Below are 22,727 nucleotides of genomic sequence, written 5' to 3'. Positions count from 1 at the left end.
TTTCTTTCTTTCTTCTTACTTTTCTTTCTTCTTTCTTTTTTTTTCTTTTTTTCTTCCTTTCCATGCTCAGATTCAGGTATTATATTCTGGGTTCTCTCCATCTTCAAAAGTTTGGTTTTGTTTTTTGTTCTGTTTTGTTTTAGCAATCAAACAAACAAAAAGTGTTGAATACACTGTGTTAGAATAAGCATAAGAAGGAACTAGTTCCGAATTTTCTCTTACTTTAACTGGTAGAGGTGTGGAAGTAATTTTAATTTTCTCATCGAACCATCTCACATTCCTTCCCTGTGATGGTCTTGCTCATTGTCATCCCTGGGGGTTCCTGCTCCTTCAGTAGCAAGCAGCTGTGGAAGTGATAAGAATGTGATAATAATCACCTCGAGGTGATTCTTTGTGTTAGCTAAATGCAAACAAACACTCCAGCCCCAAGAGATGAGGAAGAGAGATTGACCTCCTGGCCCGTAACTGAAGAAACTAGAAAGAAGCCAACACTGAATCTACAGGAACACAATGGCTGCCCCTTAATCTCTTTTGGGCTGATGGCAGTCTTTGCCTTTCTCTATCTTCTGCATTTTTGGTCTCAGAAAAGCATCACACCCATTCTCTCTGTCTTGCTCTCTGGGTGTGGCAGTGACCTAATAGCCCATGAGATTTGGGTGTTAAGTTCATTTTGGAAAGAGAGTTGAGAGGACAAGCTATCAGCCATGCAACAGACCACCTAAATCTGAGCTAAAAGTACAGACAGGGAGGTTTGAAGTGATATTTATTTCTCAAGTCATTATCACAGAATTGGAGCATGTTAGTGGGCCTGGGTGAAATTCAGTCTTAGCAGCTGGCCTCCCATTAGACCCCAGTCAGTAGCCCATGGCCAACACTGTAGACAAGGAGTAGTAGATTGATACAAGGAATACAAGGAAACATGGAGATGTGGGGGTCTTTATCAGCTCATTGAAGAGACCCATCCAGCTCTTTCTCTCCAAAACAGTGTTTCAGAGTGAGACCTTCAGGAACCAAGTAACCCAACTGTTACAACCGAGTATGGGAAGGTGGGAGTAAGGGAAAACAAATATTGAGCACCTACTGTGTATCATATTTGGTGCTAGGTGCTTTATGTATGTTAATCCTCAGAGTAAGCCTATAGTGAGTGACATGTTACCATTCCTGTTTGCTAGATGAGGAAACCACAGTCCATACTTTATAAGTTGTAGAGAAAATATTTGAACTCCACAAGAGCCCATAGCCATCCTTCTAATACATGCTGTCACTCATACATTGTCCAAACCTAAAATAACCTCTTGGGCTTTGGGGGCTATATAAAGAATTGCTTGTAAATAGGCAGAATGGGAGAGAATGAAATGAAGTGGCAGTCTGTCGACTTCAGGGCAGCAATGGGAAGGAGCAGGCAATGTGCTGTTTTCAGGTATTAGACACTTACTAGAGAACTGCTGGTCCCTAATAGTGTACTCTTATATGTGAAACCTCTCAAAGAGCTTTCCTGTCCATTTTATCTGCTGAAGTTCATCATTTATAGTGAGGTCAGGACTGGCCAGACTAGATTGTTGTTTGAATTGCCAGAGTGAGGACTTGCATTCAGTAGGGCTGAACTTGGATTAGGAAATTTTATGCCCAGGGGCAAATCAGACCCTGAGAATAGGGAATACAAGTCAAGTCAAAGTCCATAGGAAAATGTCAAAGGTCACACCCAGGGAGACTATGTATAAACATCAAGTCCACAGTGCCAAAGGTAGGATTGAGGGCAAGGTCAGAGATCAAGAGTTTGAGACCAGATGGGGATGAGATTGGAGCAAAGACAGGCCAGGGGCAAGGAGGCTAAGACTGAGGGCTGGCAGGGAGGCTTAGGAGAGGTCTTACAATCAGAGTAGAAGTCTGTCCTTGTTTTCCTGGAGGCGGGTTCAGGATGTGTGGATAGGTAGGATGGGCTTAAAGCTTAAAGGGTTAACATTGCCAGGATGATAGGGGATATAATCCTCTTTATGTATACTTTAAACAAAACAGACCAAGGGAGCCTGACTCTAGTTGTTGGTCACACAGCATGTATGGCATGGAGTGGTGGGATGGGTTTAGGGAAATGGCATAGGAAGAAGTGAACACATTAGCACAATTCATGAGAATGGGATGAAAGGAGGCACAATGCAGGTGCATCATCTCCAGCTGTCTGGTTGATGGGCTATCAGCTTAACACAGATGTGTGGGGTCTGAATTTACACTACAAACTCATTTGAGTTACATGAAAGGTAATATTATTATTTTTGATAAATGACATTTAATGTAATTTACATTTCCATGAGATCCCCTGCCCCATGGCAAAACATCTCAGTCGATTCAGGGAAAACACCCCCTTCTTCTCAGAGTTGCTTTCAGCTCCAGGTGGTATGACAGTATGTGGGCAGGCGGGGCGGGGGCGGGGAGGGGAACTGGCGAGGGTCTGTTTTCCCACAGTGGTGTCTGCTGACCAGTTTGTTCTCTTCAGGCCAGTTTGTTCTCCAGAGATCTCCAATGGGTCGGTCCCTTGCTGTCTCTTATTCCCAGACACAGGATTTCTGCAGCTCTCACCAATGTCCCAAGAGGATATAGGCTCCTTTGCTCCTGTACTGGGGTGTCACCAAATTTGGTGGTGTTTTGGGGCGGGGAGGATCTCTGGTCTTAGATACAAGGGACTCATTCTCTTAGAAAACTCACCCTTGCTCCTTTAATTATTTCCACAACTCTTGCCTCCCCGCCCCGACTCCACCCCTCCTCTGATGTGAATAATTAATATTTCCTCAACCAAATATGAAATGTAAGCAAATGTCAATGCAGCAGAGCAAGACTCCTTTTGCCCATAAGCCCTCCTGGTTGGAAATCCTGGAGCTGCCCCGGCTGGGTTCCCCAATAAAGCCAGCAAGACTTCGTGGGGTGCTGGGCAAGATGCAGACTACAGTGGATTTCTCTGAGGTATCCTGCCCAACGTTCATCTAGCTGCCTTGATTTTCCTTAGTGGCTAGACAGGATTGCCAAATATCTAAATGACTAGGTATCATTCTGGCTCCTTCATCAGAAATTATAGCTAAGGCCGGGTCATCCTGACACGAAGAGAAGTCAATTGCTGGCGGCTGACCTCATCTCTGGCTGATATCCTTTTGTAAAACGTCTATAACCTTACATGTTTTAGGAACATTTGATGAATGCTAATAGAATATGCTGCTACGATTCACCCATTAAAGATACTTTTCTTTTTATTATAACACTTATGTGAATGTTTTTACTGTTGATTCAGAATTACTTTTCTCTCATTCACACTAAGCTTTTTGTTTGTGTCCTAGTGTTGTATTCCAATGTCATGGTGTAAGGGATGAAGGTTATAAAGTTTCTTGCATGAAACTGAAAGCCATTTTAGCTAATTGTGTTCATAAAATTTAACTTTTTCCAGGGATAATTCTATCACATATGTAAGTGGAGCCATTATGCTGCCTTTCTCTTCACCCACAAAGAGAGAGGGTCTGGGTACCATGAAACGAAACTGGATCAGACAGATTGAGTTCAAATTCTGGCTCACTAGTAATAAATGTCACCTCAAGTCAGTCACTTAAATTCCCTGGATCTTGGTTTCTTCCTCTGCAAAATGTGCCAAAGTACCTGCTTTGTGAGAAATGTACCTTATGGTGAGTACTTGTTCCAATGTACCTCAACACCTCTTCTTCAGCTACTTAGTAGCTACTTACAGATACGTCAGATAGTAAAAATGAGGACACAATAATAAGTAACTAAAGAAAAACCTGGGGTGCTTGGGTGACTAGGTTGGTTAAACATCTGCCTTCTGCTCAGGTCATGATTCTGGGGTCCTGGGCACATTGGGTTCCCTGCTTGGTGGGAAGCCTGCTTCTCCCTCTTGCTCTGGCTGCCGCTTCCCCCGCTTGTGCTCTCTCTCTCTCTCTTTCTCTCTCTGTCAAATAAATAAATAAAATCTTTAAAAAAGAAGAAGAAGAAGAAGAAATATCTTTTAATCACTTCAGCTGAGGCTGGAGTTGTAGCAGAAAGAGTACAGGTGTCAGAAGACCTGGTTTCAAATCTTATCTATCATTTGTGGAGCTCCTGGCAAATAATTTCTCTGAGTCTCAGTTATAAAAGAAAGAAAAAAAGAAGAAACAGTCATATGTAACTTACAAATTTTAGAACCTAAATGAGATAACACATATGAACATTTAGAAAGATGATTGGCCTTAGGTAAGTAATAAACGCTTGTTACTGAATTAAAACACTAAGCTTATTGAGAGTTAATTATTAATTTTTGGGAGGGGGTAGGATATTATACACTTTAATTTGCAAATCTGTGATGTGGTTTTGTGAATACAGTAACAGGATCACCTCTTAGCATTTTCTTTTTTTATTAGTTTCAGAGGTAGAATTCAGTGATTCATTAATAGAACACCCAGTGCTCATCACATCAGACGCCCTCCTTAATGCCCATCCCCCAGTTACCCCATTCCCCCACCCACCACCCCTCCAGCAACCCTCAATTTGTTATCTAGAGTTCAGCATCTCTTATGGCCTCACTCTCTATTTTCATCTTATTTTATTTTTCCTTCCTTTCTCCTATGTTCATTTGTTTTGTTTCTTAAATTCCACAGATGAGTAAAATCACATGGTATTTGACTTTCTCTGACTTATTTTACTAAGTATAATATCCTCTAGTTCCATCCACATCATTGGAAATGGCAAGACTTTATTCCTTTTGATGGCTGAGTAATATTCCATTGTGTATAGACATCACATCTTTATCCATTCATCTGTAGGTCAATGGACATCCGGGGAGAGTTAATTATTTGAATTGAATTTGCATGGAAATAGTTTTATATTATAGCACATTCCATAGTTTGTTCTAAGTAAATACATCCAAATATATGACACTAGGAAGTAACCTTTCATAGACTTTTTCTCCACAAAAATTAACGGTGATGATTTCATTACATGCAGAGATTCCCAATGATAATCTATCCTGTGATAACACAAATTTGGCTTTGACACAACTGGTAATTGAGTCCTGTCCTCCACAGCAGGGTTATCCTCATCAGACTTTTAATCTTGCATTAATGACACCAAATTTTACACGACAGGATTTTTCAGATCCCAGTTAGAGTAGTATGGTAAGGTTCATGACAATTTTTTTTAAGGTTTTATTTATTTATTCATGAGAGACACACAGAGAGAGAGAGGCAGAGGCATAGGCAGGCTCCACCCAGAGAGCCTGATGTGGGACTCAATCCTGGGTCTCCAGGATCATATCTTGGGCCAACGGCAGGCACTAAACTGCTGAGTCACCCAGGCGTCCCGGTTCATGACAATTTTATCCTTGTGGCACTACTACTATGTTTGCTCAGAATGTTAGAATAATGAGCTGCTACCATATTGCAGGTGGGGAAACAGCAGACAGATGGTCAATATCTATCCAAGAAGAGATGATAACAACAGTGGATTGGGCCTAATGGTGGAAGATTTTGAGATAGTTTGTCTTCAGCTCTCTCCTACCTACTCTCCTCTTCCAGTCTAGCATCTGGATCTTCTTGTCCCCCCCGCCCCGCCCCCCCCCCCCCACACACACACACACTCAGATTTTACACTTCCTTCACCTTTTATCTGTATCTTGAACTTGGTAAAATGTATGGGGCGGATCCAGTGCTCACCAAATATTTCATCTGCCCCTAAGTTTACCAGTCTTCCGTGGAGTTTACAGCCAAATGACTAATGCTGCCCAATGGATATATAAATGGAAGTGACGTGTGATTTCTGAACCAAGACAGTTAAGAGCTTGTGTGTTTCCTTTACTTCTTTTATCCTCTGTTTCAGGGACCTTGGAAACCTGGAGATGGCAACATCCCAGAAGAAGAGAACCTGAATCTCTGAGTCACAGAGTAGATGAGAGCTCTCACGGGCTGCATTAGATTTCTTGTAAGGGGGAAATCAACTTTTCCTATGCTGATGCACTGAAATTTCAGGGATCATCCGTTACAGTACCTAGTATTCATAACTTCAATAAAGAGCAAGGTATTCATTTGCACTTTTATAATTATTTGCTTACCTTCCTTTTGAAAAAAGCACCATAGCTTAGTTTTGCCTTTTCTAGAATTCCATGTAAACGGAATCATACAGCATAAATCTTTCATGTCTGGTTTCTTTTGTTCAGTCCAATGTTAATGAGATTCACTTAGGATTTTGCATGTTAATTCCTTTTGATTGCTAAATATTATCCCACTGTATGGATATGTCACAATTTATCTGTCCCATTTACCTGTCGTTGAACATTTGGGCTGTTCCTGGTTTTCAGCTCTTACAAAAAAAAAGTGTTTTAAAAATTTAGATATCATCTGTATGTGAATATGTTTCATTTCTCTTGAGTAAATACTTAGGAATGCAATTGCTGAGTTACAAAGTGTATGTTTAACTTGAAAGAAATACAAAACAGTTTTCTAGAGTGGCCTTATCATTTTCCATTCCCATGAACAATATGTGAGAGTTCCAGTTACTCTATGTCATCATCAGATCTTGGTATTTTCTTCATATTTTTTAAATTTAGCTATTTTAATAGATGTACAGTGGTATCTCATTCTGGTTTAATTTGCCTTTCCCCAGTGGCTAATTATGTTGAGCATCTTTTCACATGTTTTTCTTTGTCATAATATCTCCTTTTTGGTCAAATGTCTGTTCAAATGTCTTGCCCACCAATCAAAATTAGGTTGCATATTTTCTTATTGAATTGGAAGAGTTTTTATATATTCTGAATAGAAATCCTTTATCAGACACATGCTTTGCAAATATTTTCTCCTGGTCTATTGGTTGCCTTTTCCTTTTCTTAGCAGTGCCCTTCCTTTGAAGAGCAGAAAATTTTAGTATTAATTAAGTCTAATGTATTACTTTTTATTCATACTTTTTATGTCCCAAGAAATCTTTGTGTAACTCAAAGTCGGAAAGATTTTGTTTTGTGCTATCTTCTATAAGTCTTACAGTATTCCTGATTTTTTTTTTTTTAAAGATTTTACCTATTTGAGAGAGAGAGTGCAGATGAGGGGGGACAGAGGCAGAGGGAAAGGGAGAAGTAGGCTCCCTGCTGCGGAGGGGCCCCCCAACACAGCACTTGATCCCAGGACCCCGGGATCATGACCTGAGCTGGAGGCAGATACTTAGCCAACTGAGCCACCCAGAAGCCCCAGGTTTGCTGATATATTTTGATGTAATTTTTGTTCGTGACATTTTGCATATATTTATGTTACATTTTTGTTCTGGCACCATTTTTGAAAATTTTATCATTCTTCATTGAATTACCTTGACACTTTTGTTGAAAACCCATTTCTCATATTGGTCTGAATTTATTTCTGGATGCTCTATTCTGTTCTATTGATCTATATATTTATGCTTATGCCAATTTCACATTAGCTTGCTTACTGAAGTAATTCCTGAAATCAGACAATGGAAATTTTTTAACTTTGTCCTTCCACTCCCATCCCAAAGTTATTTACACTATTTTAAGTTTTTTTTATTGCCACATAAACTGTAGAATCAGTTTATCACTTTTTACATAACAAAACAAACAAAAACACCAAAAAACCTTGTAATTATTTTAATTAGAAATGCATTGAATCTGTACACTAATCCAGGAAGAAAACAATATTGAGCCTCTAATACATGGAATGCCTCTCCATTTTTAGTTGTTACCTAATGTTTTTTAGCAATCTTATGTCGTTACTCAATATATGTGTCCTGTACACATTATAAAAATATTTCCTAAGTAGTTCATATCTTATGATGTCATTATTAATGATATTATTTCTTTATTCCAATTACCAACTGTTCATTGTTAATATATAGAAATACAATTGATTTGTATATAAACCCTGGATCATATTAATTTACTAAATTCACTTATTAGTTCCAGCAGATTTTTGGTACATTCTCTAGAATTTTCTACATAGACAATAAAATCATCTGAAACATAGAAAAAGAAATAAAGTTTTAGTGATGGAATTTCAGACAGAAAAGAAATCCCAGAGGAGACGTTGGAAAGGTGCCTTAGAAGTATGATATGTGAAAGTAGGCACTAAATTAATGTGTGCATGAACTTGACTTCAGACCTTTGGAAAAAACAAACAAACAAACAAACAACAATAACAACAAAACAAAGCTCAAGTCGTCTCCTTCCCTAGATCTGTGTCCTAAATGTTAAGTGTAGTGCATCTTTGGACTTATATTAAAAGTTAATGAACATAAATTGTGCTAAAGGTTACATTAAATACAAGCATTCAATGACTCCTCAGGGGAACTGAAATAATTAGTCATAATTTGAATTAAACTTCCAAGCAAAGTGACTACAATCATTTCTTGAAGAGGTGAAAGAAAATCATACTGTTATATTCATTCTTACAAGTCAATAAGGTTAAGCCTAAATAATTGTAATTAAGGAAGAGCAGATATACAAATATTATTTATCGATTGTACTCTCCTCTTTCAAGGTTACAATAAAAATAACTTGATGGTTAAATATTTGTTGATAACGGTTCACCATATTTTATTCATTTAATTTCTAATATCATCCAGCTCTCTCCCATTGTTGCCAGCTCTGGCCATTTCATCGCGTCTGTGGTTAATTTATATTCTACTGAAGGAATATCTTCCAGAAGAATGTGCTTGTCTGGTTAAAAGCTATGGTGTCTTAAAGACCATAAGTCTTTCAAATTTTCAGAAGGCCGTAGAGCCAATTTTTAATCAAGGAATACACTCATAATGTTTTTATGGATACTTCATTTTTAAATAATGCCAATCTCACATTATATTGATGCTGACTTCCCTCAAATACATATAGAGCTTTAAAATGTGCATCGTTTTTTAAAATGGTCAGTTTTATTCCCCCCAAATGTTGATTTACTCAAAATAGATTTTTTTCCCCTCTGAGACTGCATTCCAGTCTATATGTAAATTGAAACACACTCAGATTAAATTAAAATAACCGTGAATTATGGGGCAGTTTCCTCACATGAAGTCTTTTCTTACTTAACCTTTCCACATGAAAGAGAGAATCTGTATTTGGTGTCTACTGAACCTGTTTGACATTCCAGAGATGTCAGAATCCTGAAGAATACATCTTAGCTGGTCTGGGTAATGCTTTTGTTGCATAAAAGAACTAAGCTGGAGAGGGATTTGTGATTTTTCAATTCTAGAAATAGTATGATGAAAAAACTAATGATCCCACACAGAGTTCAGTGTTTGTGCAATGTTTATTCAGCCAAACAGAGCTGTTTTCTCTGCTATTAATCCTCAGCTTTTCTTAGACTACGGCACAAAGTATTGGTGGAAAGCAATGTTTCAGTAGCATGTTACATTTCATTAAATAAATGTGGGCATATGAGTGAGTCACACAACTCTTTTTAAAGTCAAACACATTTCCTAACCTAAGAATTTAACTCTTTAATTTGGATTCCTTTTCACCCTAAAGAAAATTATATTTTCATCCTATGTCCCTTTTACCTTGCAAATTAGTATGCAACAATTTGATGTAATACCCAAAAGTCTTGTCATGAGATCATTTTAAATGTCTTGAAGCAAAGAAGATTTTTTTGTGTGAATGGCGCATTTTATGCATACCTTAACTTTCTTAAATTTGTCTTTACTTTTTTCCAAGTCACTCTGAAAATATCCATATGAAAACATTTGGAATGACTTGATCCACTAAGAATTCAAATTCTACTGCATGTTTTCCTCAAAGCTCCTATGTTTTAGTCTTTACATTTTCCCAGTGAACATGCCAATTCTCATAGGATTACCATTTTAGCTTCTCAGAATCACTTATGTATGCTTTTGTGAAGCGTTTTGGAATCAGTATTGGCAATTTTTCAATATGGTGGCAAAAAATTGAACTGGAATAGGTGAGAAAGACAGGAAGGAGAAAGGGGGAGGGGGAGAGAGAGAGGAAGGAAATCCTTTGGAATCCTAATGAAGTTCAGCCAAATTGCAAACCTTATTAAATAATGACAGCGACACGACTTGGCTTTTATTGAGCACTAACTACCTGGTAGGCACTGCAGAAAGTGCTTTCCATAATTTGTCTCACTCTTATGGAAGAAGGATAATAACTAAGCAGTCTCATTACACCCATCACAAGGTGAAGGAAATGAAAATATACAATATATTAAGTGTATATATATTAATATACAATATATTAAGTGGCTTTAACAAATAACTGATAAGTAGCAGAAATGTGTTATGAACTCAGGTTTGCCTGGTTCCAGTGCTTACTGCAAATCCATATCACCAGCACTGCAACCAGCTCCGTTAGGAGCATACATTTCCGAAAAGGCTTGTTTTCTTCTGAAATTACTCAGAATGAGGCCAAGTCTTGTGTTTTTGGTTTTATGTTCCCCTGACAACTTGTAGCCAAACCCTCATCCCCCCTGCCCCCAAAACTTTGAAATCTTATTCTGGGATTTTTTTGTGCAAGTCTCTTTGTAAATAAATAAAAAAAAAAAAAGCAATAGAAACAGAGAGGTATTAGGTTCAAGCCAGCATGAAATTTGCCCTATGTTAGTCAGTGAAGCCATGCTGACGGCCCCAGAGGGGCTTGCTGGAGCCAGAGAAGCACTGTGAGAAGGATCTCAGAACTGCACTCTGCTCTCTCCCAGCCAAGCCTCACTTCGATGCCTGCAAGCACCCTGCTTTGACTGTGCCTGCATCTCATTACTGAGCGAGGATCAACTTTCCAGCACTTTGTCTTTTACAAACTGGAATAGCTGTGGTTAAAGATGTAGGAATTTTATTTAAAATCTGAACATCTCTTGGTCGACCATACCCCCTTCTCATTCCTGTCCCCAAATTTATAACCATCTCTAACATTTTTTTGTCTCAGAAAGGACAAAAAAGATCGTGCCCTGATCTCAACTGCATTTGATTTCATAAAGAATAACTCCTTTGTAACAGAGGATAGCATAAGGGGCTGTCCCAGTGGCCCCCTCGTTCTCAAGCTGCCATAAGGCTGATGGCATAGTGCCGACAGATGCCAGTGGCATTTTCTTCCACCTGTAGTTATCCGCACTTATATTTATTTGCAAAGCATTCTGCCCTATTTTATGTAGGGAAATGCTTGTGGCAATTAAATTTTAGCTAAGGTGATTATATTCCATCTGCTGAAACTTTTCACTTACAACTTTTGAAGTTTTCCAAATGCATAGAGTATTCCTTCTTCCCATGTTCTATAGAGTCTTGTTCAGTAGGAATGGTTAAGGAAGTTTGTTTTCTGATTAAGCCAATCTTCTAATTAATTTAGATTTAAGGCGAAAGTCCTTTTGGGTAAGTCTTTGAACGATTGTTTTTTTAAAACATGATTGGTAAACGTAGCAAATGTAATGCAATGGTTGCTTGGCTGAGGTGCATTCAAGGTCTGAATTTGTAATCTGAGTGAAGTTCCTGGAGAGAACTGTACATATTGATGGCCCATAGAATGACCATTTGTTTTCTCTAAGTCCTTCCTAAGTTGGGTTCAAATTTCGCCTTCTTCTTCTTCTTCTTCTTCTTCTTCTTCTTCTTCTTCTTCTTCTTCTTCTTTCTTCTTCTTTCTTCTTCTTTCTTCTTCTTTCTTCTTCTTTCTTCTTTCTTCTTCTTCTTCTTCTTCTTCTTCTTCTTCTTCTTCTTCTCCTTCTTCTCCTTCTTCTTCTTCTTCTTTCTTTTTATTGGAGTTCAATTTGCCAACATATAGCATAACTCCCAGTGCTCATCCCATCAAGTGAAAATTTTGCCTTCTTTAGGTACTATTTGATCTTGGGAAAGTTCTTCATTTTCCCTGAGCCTCAGTTTTATCATCTGTAAAAAGAATAATGACGGCCTCAAAAAGATGTTGTGAAGATTGACTAAGTTAATTCATATTAACATCTTGCACAATGTCTGGCCAAGTACAAGGGCTGAGTTAAATCTTAGTTATCATTGGTACGTCTTCTTTAACTGTGCTGACCTCAACATATACTTTGAAAATTGCTCTCCTTTGGGTAAATACTACACAAACCAAATTGTTTTCTTGCCATTTGCTGCTTTTGGAAAGCGAGTTTAGTTGTAGGGCAGTCAGACTGGATCTGGATTGAGGGGGACGTAAAATGTTGTGTTACTTTACCGATGTAACAGTTATTTTATAGAGAACAAAAATAACTTGTTTAGTTTGATGAATGCCTATGTAGCCCTAAGACAAACTAGTTGGCTGACTCACAAGTATGAATTTCAAATTCCTATTTTGTATTAACAAAAAAAAATCCTTAATAATCTGCATTGTTGCTCAGTGGCTTTCCAGAGTGAAGTGGATAAGGACAGCAGTTTGCACCTAGGTAGAGTGTCTTCCTTTTCCTCCTTCCTTTCCTTCTTCCCTTTCCTCCTTCTCCTAGACGGGCATGACAAAGAGAAGTAGGAAAAGGCTTGTTTGTCCACTCTCTGGTCCCTGTCTTTGGCCATCCTCTCCATGGTAGAAGGTTGATGTACAAAGGTCACCTTCCAGGGCCCCTACAAGAAACACTCTGACCTCACTGCCAAATCACTTTTCCAGAAAGTGCCACCAGCTCATGTGTCACTTTTATGAACTTTTTGGTCGGGCAAATTTGATGTTGTATGTCATCTCCTTTTTTGGTTAAAATGTGTGCTCCTTAAAAGTAAACTACAGATGGATAAAAGTATGTTTCCAGCCTTACTTCAAGAACTTTCTTTATTTCTTTCTTAGAAAATGAAAGTATATTTAAAATGCAGTACCACAGCAGGAACCTAGAATCTACTGGTTTGCTCCTTGTTAGCATATCGTATTCACATAAGGTACTAAAACAAGGTTACAGTTCATGAAATTTTCTTGTAATGACCTCTTTTAGGAAGTATATTTGAGTTTCATTATGTAGAAGTCTGCAATTTGATTAATGAGTTGATTCATACAAACATCAAGTTTATGTTTTGCCCACTTAAAGGCTAGTTTTTTTGCTTTAGAAGTGCTAGCTTTAATTTTATTAAATACACAATGGCGTATTGCTTACAACTTTGTCTTCACTAAAATGAGGCAATATGTTTACAATTAACTTTTAAAACATCTTAATGCTTATTTCTTTATATTTTCATTAACATATTAAAACACTTTTGCATCCTTTAACTTCAAAGCTAGTTTAACAAAAACAAGTCACCTCTTCCCCTCCTCCACCTGAAACATCCAACTGGATGCTAAAGCATATGGTAGTTGTTCATATACATGTAGATTTTGTAGTTTATTTTTCATTTATAATTATGGAGGAGGATGACACTTACATCCTTAATTTTTAAAAGCTGATTGGAGTTTCCATTTGACAACTGGTGTCTAAATGTATTTTATGTACTCTTCAAAACATTATTTTGTTCAATGCTACCATTATCCTTAAGTAGACTGAATATATATACTTGACATCGGTTAATTATGTCATTTTAAAAGAAATATTTACACAAAATCTAATAATTTTTGGCATTGGGATTACGACTATTTATCCATATTTTAAAAATGTACACTCTTTTTAAGCCTCTGGATTTCTCTGAGTATATTTAAGTAATTGTTTTAATTTATAACTAACCCAAGGAATTAAAATTCTTCTGTAATTATATATTTTTTGAAAATCTAATCCCCACTTAGAAATAGCAACCAAAAGCCTGTCCATTCATTTCCTGTTTAAAAGAACAGTTGAAGACTCGCAATATTTTTGATTCTACAAATCAGAAAAACAGATTTTTACAATCCTGCTAGCTGTGATGGGTTCACTAAATTTTGTTGATATTTTTATACATTACTGGCAGTTCTTAGACTCTAGAAGCTCGTGGCCTATGGGAATGTCATTTAGATGCAAGGGGACTAATATATAATTTATCCAAGGATCAGAAAATATTTCCAGTGGTAGGCAAGCTGTGATTATTTTATAAGATGAAACATCCTTATAAATTTACTGATGGCTAGTGCTGGATGATTAAATGTTGTAAATAGTTGTAAAACATAGTGAGCTTTTTTTTCCTCCCTAGCTTGAATTCACCAGTACAGTGAATGAAAAACTGGAAACACAAAATCTTAAAATGACAAAACCATAGACTGATAGCACAGAGGAAAAAACTCTGGAAACTGACTTTTCAGCCATGTTATAGCTACATCATGTTCCCAAAAGCAGTGCTCTGTCCTATTTCTACAGATCCCCACAGAAAGATGTTATATGACTTATTATTTTAGTTACACTGATTAAAACTAAAGTGCTTACAAGATCAATAATTATATCTGACTTGCTTATGTCCATTCCAGTGTCAGTGTGGAAGAAACTAGATGCAAAATCACCTCTGGCTCATATATTGAGTAATACCTGAGTGGCAAGCTCACAAGCCTGTCACAAGCCAGTCTGGGTGGAGTATACAAATCTCCCATAAGACTGTTTTTTGGAGGAGTGAAAATCCATCACTTTCTTGTATCCACTACTTTCTCTTCACCTCCAACAGTATCTCCAGTGGTTGCCATCTCTCATGGGGACACAGCATTAGGTTGAGGGAGCCTATCCAGTCTGCTAAACTCAGTATCTCACCCCAAGGCCCCCCACATCCTCCTGCCACTGATGTCAAATTTGAGCCCTGACAATGGTCAGGTTTGAGGCGGGGCATTGAATCGTTGAATCCACAGCTGTTAAAATCTGGGAACATGGGGCAGCCCGGGTGGCTCAGCGGTTTAGCGCCGCCTTTAGCCCAGGGCCTGATCCTGGAACCCCTGCATGGAGCCTGCTTCTCCCTCTGCCTCTGCCAGCTAATTTTTAAATGCAAATAACCCTTGAAGGGATGACACAACAAGGTGACACAGGTCATCTTTTCCTTACCTGCAAGGGTTCTTATTAGATTTCTTTCTTCTGTGGCCTACAGCTTAAGGTGGAGTTTCAGAGATAACTATCAGATTATTTGAAACCCTGTTAGTGGTACTGGATGGGGACAATCTACTTTGAAGGGTTCCTGAGGTGGGTCACATGAGGGCTGAAGCAATATCTGGAGGAGATCTTTTTCAGGCAGATAATAATGGCAAGAACAGCCAGCGTTTCTTGAGGGCTTATCATGTACCAAGCACTATCCTAAAGCTTTTTATATATACAGACTCTTTTAATTCTCATAAAAAGCCTTAAAAAGTAGACTCTACCATTATCTCCCTTCTAGAGATGATAGAATTGAGGCAAAGTCAAATAACCCCAAGGTCATGGGAAACAACAGCGTGGGGATTTGAACTCAGCTAACCTGGCTCTAGAGTTTAAGGATTACCATCTTTTCACCTGGTTCCTTTCAAACAACAGTGAAGCTCTGGGGGTGAGAACCCACGAGAGAAATAGAGTCTAGAAAAAGAGTGTGGAAGCCCCACTAGCTAAATCACAAATTTCAATTTTGCTTCAGATTAGTTTTCACAATCTGTTCAAGGAAGGAGATTGTCTTGATCCCATGATCTCTCCCAGAAGTAGGAATCTGTGTTTTGTGTCAACTTTGTTAAGCCATGTACCACTTTGAGTGTCTTTTCCCTATATCTCAGATTAATTTACCAATATAAATTGCTTCTGTTAAAGAAAATAAATGTGCATAAATACTTTTAAATGTGAAGCAATCATTCTATATGATGATACATATCATTGGTTTTGATAAGTTTTTTAATTCAATATGGAAACAACTAAAATAGCTAGGTAGTTGAAATAAAACTACCCTAAATAAAAAGTCTATGGAAAAAGAAATCAAAAAAATCCTTTTAAAACAAGTAACTTTAAAACAATCATTTTGATTTTCATTGTATTTATAGATTGTAATCTCCAAGGCAAGTTGAAAAGTTGGGAGAAATTGTCTAGATAATTCCTAAAGAAAGATTACTTGTGTCCGTGTATTCTGACAAATAAAAACCAGTCTGGTTATTTTGCCCCACCCTGGATGTGGATTTCTTCAATGATTGGTTGGTTGCTTTTTGTTATTCTAAATACTCAGGAAAATTGCCAGGAGCATATAAACCAACAGCAGTTTCTGGAAATTTGCTTTTCTTTTTAAATTGAAAGACATTTGGTGAATTCTCTGTTCTAAAAATGGTAATTTAGGCAGGAACATTATGGGCTTTTAGATTTTAGAATCATGCTTCAGTTCTATCCTTCATTTTGCCAATAGAGATTGGTCACACTCCACCAGCCTGGTGTCGTGTTTTGGAACTTGGAACTTCCTATCATTGGGAATCATTGCCATATATTGCTCTGGGATCAATTGCCTACTGTTGGTAGTTTCTAGGAAAGCCATTCTATTCCTTTTCCTGCTCTGAATCAATAAATAGGTCTGTTATTACATGTGCCCCTGGGCAATTTCTCTATTATAGAGTCTAGCCTTGGAGTCAGGACGTGAGAAATAGGGTTGGGTCCAGGAGTGGATAGTTCTTTAGAGTCATGTGACAAGTGTTGCCAAAGCATCTCAAATACTGCCTACATTTTAAAGTTTAAGTTAGCATAAATTGTCTCAGAAGGGTCAGATTTTTGGTGCAACTGGAAAGTTGTTATTTAGTCAGTTTCCCTTGGAGGTCCTGGTCTTCTGGATGATAGCATGGAGGTACACAATCAAAGCAATAGTAGCAGGGTGGAGAGCAGGAAGCTAGAGTCAGCTCATTCAGATGAGTAAAGATCTAATCAAGTGCCATCTCGGCAAGGTAAAGTTAAAGAGCACTTGGAAAGAACCACCAATGCCAAGGTTTTCTTACATGAAATATAGCACAAGGTCAGGCTTCTAAACTCTACGTACCTCTGACCTTTGGCTCTTTTATGTCTCTATTTTTCTGGCCTGACAGACCACATGCCAATGTGCAACCCAGAATCCCTCACCCTTGTGATTTATGGCTTACAGCTGCTTCAGTGTCTCAGACATGGCAGCTGCTTTTCAGATGTCTTCAAACCAGAGGGAGAGTGTTAATGTGAACTTGAGTGGCTGCAGAAGAGAAGAGGAAAAGTTGATGAAAAAATCATCTGAATTCAGCCCCAAAGCTTTCCATTGATCTTTGCCTTCGGGGCCAAGCAAAATGTTTGGTTTATTTCATAAGCTAATTAGGTGTGTGAAAGGCTACTTGGCATCTGCTATTGACTGAAGCCGACAAAAGTGATCACCAGGCTGGGTCATCAATAAGGGATCAATAACAAGCGTGTGATTGGATTAGCCATTTGATCAATGCTGTGTGCTAATATATTAACAAGCAAATTACTGAGCAGCCCTTAAGAGCAGAATGCTGACTCTGATTGCATTACAAACTAGTGAGATCTAATGACCTGCCAAGTGCAAGGGGTTAGTTATACAAATCAAGACCTGAAAGTATTTTTTCCTTGAAGATTTCTCCCCCGCCAAAGAAAATGCTTTCTTAAGTGGGATTCAAATTAAATTACAATTAGTAAGCAGTTGCACTGGGACACCTAATTTCCAAGCAGATATCATTCATGACGAAGAGGGCTTGGGAAGTCAAGAGATAATAGCCTGGAGAACTTTTAGGAAAACCCAGGTAAATATCAAAAAAGACAAGCACAAAGAATGCCAGAATAGTCACCAATATTTCCCCAGTACAATTTCGGTAAATAGATTCCCAGGATGGATATATAGAATTTCATCATTATTAGGATCTAACGGTGATCTTTTATCAAAATCATATGGTCTTCCTAGCTCCCAATTTTGTTTTAAGGTGACCTGCTAGAAAAATTAAAAAAAAAAAAAAAAAGGTGACCTGTTAACTATTTCAATCTCAAGATGGGTAAACAATGAGACGTCTGTGTGTGTATGTGCACATGTGCACACGCGTGTATGCGCAGAGTGGAGGATTGTGGCCAACAGCACAGAATGCCCTTCCAAAAGAAAGCAAAGAAAAAACGAAGAAAAAAAAGGGGGGAAATTATGGCAAGGGATGTGGAGGAGTGAAGAGGTCTTTATTTTCCAACTCCAGAACTTGTCACTATTAGATGATTCTATGAGCAACCTTCCAAGACTAAAAAGCCACAAAGCAGAGCTTCTCTTCTACCCTGCTGTCCCCATGATTAGGTGAACCGTTTATTCGATTGATTGTGCTCTTTCTGATTCCCTAAGTGGAGACCAGGCAAGCCTTTGCTCACTTTCCCTCTTAATCCTTTTCCTTTTAAGAAACCTTTTTTTTTTTTTTCCCTTTGCCTTAGGGAAGCTGAACCGATTAGGCTAAATTCTCCAGTGTTATCTGCAGACTAGAAAGGTCTCCGGGCCCAGAGGTAGAGTGGCAGCCAGAGCAGCAGCAGTGAGGCAGGCGGGGCAGCCCCCCTGGCTGGAGCCCCCAGCCCCCTGCTCACTGGCCAGGCCCAGGCGGGAGGCAGCTGACAAAACAGCCGGCTTGGCCCACCAGAGCTGGGGGGGGAGGGTGCGGGGAAGAGGCTGTCAGTCAGCACCCCAGAGGTGTGGGGGCAGGGGACATAATAGCTGATGGGCCCTGTCAGTTCCAAGAATTTAAGGTGAACCACTGTTGGTTTGCCTGAGGCTGAAATGCCTAGTACCTCAGGGCTGTGTGTTTGGACACTAGGGGCTACGGGCAGATTTTCCCATTTGACATGCATTTGGTGGGTTTCAATTTTTATACCTTTACCAGTTAGCTTCTGTACCCAAGTAGCTAATTCTGTGCCATCAAGAATGTCTCATGAAATTTTTACGAGAACTATTTTTTCCATTTGAATGTAACTGCTAATAGGCCGTGATCGCAGTGATGACAATCCTCTTAGACCCCTTCCTTCATGGTGTTGTCTGTCTCATGTGGGAAGCCCTGTTCTGTGTTTTAAAATACTTTTTTCTGGAGGCTACCAAAGCATAACTTACAGGAAGCTAGCAATATAGCTAAAGAGCTTAACTCTCTTTTAATATAGCAATACATGAAACTATGCAGTCATCACATCTACTGTTGATGGATTCTCACCCAACACTTTACCACAGAGTGAGATTTTTGTAGCTAAATGACAAATCTTTGGGATCTGACAAAGCCTACGCTGCAGTGACATATGGTATAATGATATAATTGTCTACGCTACAAAATTAATTCTCTTAGTCATCAAAAATTACATCCATGGTGAGGAGCCAATGCTTTGAACCAGCAGTAAAAGCCCATCTAATTAAAAACTCCATGTTCATCAGAAACCTTAAAGAGAGCAGTTAAAGAATATCCTACATCTCATAAATGCAAAACAGGTGCCTATAATTCTATAAACCCTTATTGCAGTGTTGCTGGTTAATGCTTCTCACATTATTCTACACTTCTCCTTCTGTAGTGTTATAAATTTAAAGCTTAAAATGATAGCCTCGTAAGTATTTCTGCAGGAAGAATCAGCTGCATGGTTCTGGATGATAATGGTTATTTAAGATCTAAACCATTGGAAACCAAGCTTTTTGCTTGTCACTGTGTCTGATTTTGTAATGTGCTGGCTTGCAGGAAGAACTGAGAGGGAAGAGTGAATGGTAACAGGCTAAATAAATAAATAAATAAATAAATAGCTGATTCTTAGTATTTCATTTAGAAATTTGTGATTATTTCACTTTAGAAAAAAGCCCCACAAAAATCTTAAGTGGCTTGATAAAAATGATCAATAGAATATATTACACCTGGAGCATCACCTAAAATACATATGCCTTCAATAGTTTCTTTTTAGAAAAATATCTGTTTTGGTTTCTAAGCTATCTCATTTTACCTACTTCCATGATAAGCTTATTGACAGTTAATACTAAAGATTCAATGTTTTGTTTTCCATCAGTCTGAAGATTACTATGTTTCAGAATCTTACAGATTTGTTTTTTGTTTTTTGGGTTTTTTTTTTTTTTTTGGTTTGTTTTCGTTTTTACTTTGACTAAATTGAGTAAGAGTCTGATGTGGCCCTCATCAGTGGGGGGATGAAAGACATGTTCTTTTGTCTGCTTTCACCCATAAAAGATTCATCTTTCCCAGACGTAACTGGTTACATTCTTTAAAGGTCCAGAAGGTATGACTTGGTTCCATTAGATAGCTCAAGTCGTTATCCTGTGAAGAACCAATAATTAATCAAGATGAAAAGGCAGGGATGGGTAGTTAGGTGAAGCATACAGGTGAAGTGGTTTACAAGAAAGGGAATAATTCTTTTTTCCTTTTTTAAGATTTTATTTATTCATGAGAGACACAGAGAAAAGCAGAGACATAGGCAGAGGGAGAGGCAAGCTCCCTGCAAGGAGCCCGATGTGGGACTGGATCCCAGGTCTCCAGGATCACGCCCTGAGCCAAAGGCAAACCATCAACCACTGAGCCACCCAGGCATCCCGGAAGGAAATAATTCTAAGTAAATGCTATAAAATTCTGTTTGGGGATCTTCACACCCAGTAGGTGGCTATTATTTAAAAAAGACTAACCACTTCACACCCATGGGTTGTACATAAATATACCAGAAAATGACAGGTGTTGGCAAGGATGTGGAGAAATTGGAGCTCTTGTGCACTGCTGGTGGGAATGTAAGATGGCACAGCTACGGTAGAAAACACTATGATGGTTCCTCAAAAAATATAGAATATAATTGCCACATGATCCAGCAATTCTACTTCTAGGTATATACCCAAAGAAATTAAGCAGGGATCTGAACAGATATTTGTACACCCATGTTAATAGAAGCATTTTTCACAATAGCCAAAAGGGGTAAGCAAGCCAAGTGTGTATTGATGGATGAATGGAAAAACAAAATGTGACATATACATACAATGTGGTGTTATTCAGCCTTTGAAAGGAAGACATTCTGACACATGCTACATCGTGGATCAACCTGGAGGACATTATACCAAGTGGAATAAACCAGTCACACAAGGACAAATATTGTATGGTTTTACTAGGAGGTATCTAGAGTAGTCAAATTCACAGAGGCAGAAAGTAGAATGGTAGCACCAGGGGATCAAATTAGGGGGAAATGGAGTATTACTATTTAATGGGTGCTGAGTTTCAGTTTGGGAATATGAGAAAAGTTCTGGAGATGGATGGTGGTAATGGATGCATGACGTTGTGAATGTACATAATGTCACTCAACCTCACACTTAAAAATGGTTAAAATGGTTATAGTTTACCACAATCAAAAAGTACTAGTCAGGAGATAACACACAGAGACATCTATGAGCTCCCTATATCTCCACCCTGCTTTTTTGAGAAGAGGAAAGGAACAGTCACCTGCCACAGTACATGTTGCATTTTCCCTTCTACTGGGAGCTCAGGCCAGAGGGAAATATTTTTCATTCTTCTGCTGCCCTCAATTGCCAGGGAGTGAAGTTTGATGGTAGTACTGAACTGGGAGCTGAATTAGTCCTGCTTAACCTCAACCTGCTTTCTGGAGTAAGGTTTACAATCACATAAGTAGGCTCTGCCTCCTAGAAGCTTCCTCCACTGCACCAGGGGACCACAGTAAGAAGACTTGCAACTTTCACTTTTTTACCTTTATTTGGTAAATATTTACCAAGTGATCATGTGCCACTTTACTCAAAACCAAGTGCTACATCTTCAGTAGGAGTCGTCGTCATACCAGCCATTGGCCAATATTCTTTATACAGATTGCCCATGACATTAGTATTGTCTGTCTCAGCAGTTAGGGCTATAACCCCAACAGAGCAGTGTCCTTTAAAGACATGTCATTGGTCAGTTAGTTCTGAGATTTCTAACGTTTTAAAAACCCGTTTATATTTTTTGCCTTGGCCTTATAGGGAGCAAAAGTTTCACTACTGAATTGAACGATCATGGCAAAACACTACTTCTTCAATGCATAAAGCACCTGCAGTTTATACAGACTTCTATCCTAAACTGATCATCCCATAGTCTTACATTTTGAGATTTGTTTTTCTTATTTATATATTTTATGACAGAGACTTCAGGTCCAATCTTTATAAACTGGAGTTACTTGCTTTTTATCCTCATTTAAAAAGTATGAAGTATTTGATATGCTCAAAAGAACACATGCACTATATGTATAAATTATGAAGCCTAATAATGGAATGAATACCTGTGAGCTGACCAGCCAAGTTAAGGAATAGAACAATACCAATATTGTTTAAACAACCCTTTCACTTCTCTTGGATCCCATGTAAACTCTCAAGAGGTAACTCTAACATAATTTAAAAAATCATTTTCTTTTTTACTCTATAAGCATATATCCCTAAGCAATGTATTGTTTTTATTTTGTTTTGAATATTTAAAATGGTACTGTTACATATCATGTCTGAGACTTGCTGTTCTCATTATTATGTTTCTGAAATTCATCCCTCTGACTTGGATAGCCATAATTCCACTCATTTTCACTGATATATAGTATTCTATTGTATAAATACAGCACAATGTGTTTCTCCAATCTCCTGTTGATGAGAATTTAGGTTGTCTCCAGTTTTTCTTTTCATTGGCTACTGTGGACACTGATGCTGTGGATAGTCTCATGTGTGCCTTCTGGTGCCCAAGTTTTCCAATAGTTTTTCTCTGCAAAAGTTCTTTCTAAGATGCAAAAGTTTTTCTAAGGTCAGGAGAGAAATTGCTGGATTATAGGCTGTGTTAGTGTTAGTTACCTTTTTTTTTTTTTTAAGATAAAATGAGTGGAAACTGACTTCTCATCTTCACCACATATGCACTGTTTCTAACCTGTTCTAGGTTTTTAATCGACATCTCCTTTAATTTGCCTTTCATAAACTGTGGTGCCTCCAAGAAA

Source organism: Canis lupus, chromosome 12 (genome assembly GCF_011100685.1).
Source record: "Canis lupus familiaris isolate Mischka breed German Shepherd chromosome 12, alternate assembly UU_Cfam_GSD_1.0, whole genome shotgun sequence".
NCBI classification, from domain to species: Eukaryota; Metazoa; Chordata; class Mammalia; order Carnivora; family Canidae; genus Canis; species Canis lupus.
Note: the sequence above shows the minus strand (reverse complement) of the source record.